The sequence below is a fragment of the Gavialis gangeticus genome, unplaced genomic scaffold, assembly GCF_001723915.1.
Source record: "Gavialis gangeticus isolate Ggan-Ray unplaced genomic scaffold, GavGan_comp1, whole genome shotgun sequence".
NCBI lineage: Eukaryota > Metazoa > Chordata > Crocodylia > Gavialidae > Gavialis > Gavialis gangeticus.
This window is the reverse complement of record NW_017729006.1, coordinates 34,439,448-34,441,520: the sequence shown is the minus strand read 5'-3', so window position 1 is coordinate 34,441,520 and position 2,073 is coordinate 34,439,448. Positions and strand designations below refer to the sequence as shown.

At 53.7% G+C, this 2,073-nt stretch overlaps 1 protein-coding gene across 1 annotated transcript in view; it reads right to left on the bottom strand.

Moving 5' to 3' along the window:
- The window catches only part of STK17A (serine/threonine kinase 17a), a 47,140-nt gene that overhangs the window by 44,467 nt on the left and 600 nt on the right, over window positions 1-2,073 (bottom strand). The window lies entirely within an intron of this gene.

Here is a 2,073-nt window from a genome sequence, read left to right as displayed (position 1 = left end):
CGCTGTGTGTGAGGGGAGGCGGCTGCAGCACGCGCCGCGGCGAGAGAGGGCGGGCCGCGGGGAGGCTCCGCCCCTCGCGCCTCGCTGTGATGCCAGGGGCGGGGCTGGCGCCAGCGTTCGAGTGCTGGGGGGGCAGCGCCGCCTGCTGGGCTGCGCAGGCGCGCTCGGGCCGCGGGGCGGGGCTGCGTGCGCAAGCTCCCCGCGAGCAGGGGGCGCTACAGCAGAGAACAGGTCACCGAGCGGCTGCTTCACCTCCCCGCAAGAACACCACCAGCTCTGCCCCTGCCCAGGAGGTGGGGTCCTGTAGCAGGTGACCCAGGGTGGCTTTGGGTGGCAGATCCTCTCCCGTCCCTGATCTGCTGGTCAGCTTTCTGCTCGCTGCCCATTCAAGTCCCACACCGCCTGTCCCCTCCCGGATCTGCCGTGTGCCAGACCCAGAAGTTGCCTGCAGCCCAGTGTGCCACTCTGCTTTCTCCTCCTGGCTCATCTTCCCTGCTCTGCTTTGTGCTCCCTGCCCTATCTGCTGCGGTGCTGCCTGTCACCTCCCCAGTTTGCCACATGCCACACCCAGAGGTCGCAGGCACACCTGCTTGGGCACCGCTGTTGCAATCATAAGTCTGCTAGCGGTGCCCCCATTACAGTCATTGGTCTGCTCATGTCCTGTTGCTGTATGCAAAGCTGGGCCCAGAAACAGGCGCGTACATACCCGTAGCTAGGCCCTGGTCAGCATGTGGCAGCCCTGTACGTAGGCAGGCCGGCAAGTGTTCTGGAGCCTGAAGGTGTCCTGCACATCCGCACGTGGTGCTTGTGCCATTGGCGCACCCCCACACCTGCCTGTTAACTGTAGTGTTACTGGCCTGTTCGGAGGCAGTTGGAGCTTCTCCGTGTCGGCCAGTCGAGCTCTGCTCCTCTAGGGAGATATTTGGCAGCTTTGATATTCATCCTAACTCCCACCCAGGCCATTTCTAATTGTGACCGCCACATTTCTGGTGGTGTGGCTGTCGGTGTTTGATTTAGTGGCCCCCTTGTAGAAAGGGGGCTTTTCCATGGTTTCAGTCTATCGGGAGCCACGTTATGGCTGTGTAGTGGGTGCCTCTTCAATCTGCTGGGTGCGTTCTGTGCTGCGCTCTTGTCTGGTGGGGTGATTCCAGCAAGTAAGTGCAGATAATCAACATTTGTTGACTTAAAGCATAGAGTTCACATCGTGGCCCCTGTTAGATTCCTTGACCCTGAATCCTGCTACATACCTATCACCTCAATCAAAGCTATAACCTCTGTCAAAGCACGGGGCAGTGCCAATGATGCCTGCTGTAAGCATGGCTCTCCTGCTGGTCAAACGCAACCCAGACCAGCTCATCTTCACTATAAAAGTTTCCTGAATGTAACATGATTTCGCTGCTGGGGCAAGGCAGACCCTGCATCATTCTTCTTGCATTGTACTTCTGTTACTGTAAAACAGTGATTGGGTCACAGCTCTCAGGCGTGGGATCACTCATGAGAGTCCAATAAACATTTACCAGCTATGAACCAGCTATGAACTGACTGCCCAGAGGAGTTTTCCATCTATTGACTCTATGAAATATGAACTTTCATTTCTACCCAGGAGAACTTTTACAATCTTTTCTCCAATGCCTGATGAAGGGTGTTGGTGCCCGAAAGTGTGCAATTAAAGAATTTTTTTTTTTTGCAAAAGTTGTGTTGGTCTAATAAAAGATATCATCTCTACTATGAGTCCTGATTGCACTAAACGTTTAGCTGTATAGGCCAACATAGACCAGAAATCTATGCATGGCTCGAACAGACTGAGGATCACTGACCTGCCACTAGGCTAAAAACTGACAGTGGATTCCTTCCAGGACAAAGCCTTTTTACTCTGGGATCCTTCACAAGTGCAAACCCATTGTTCCATTTTAAATACCTGTGAAGTACTGAGTTAACACTTTTCCCTGGCAATCAGGTCTAATTTGAGCTAATTTCCATTTGTGTAAAAGACTGTCCCACACCTGTTTTGATGGGAGTCAAAGCCCAGGACATTCAGCTCCAGTGTAAACCTGACCTTTATTTTTAGCCCTA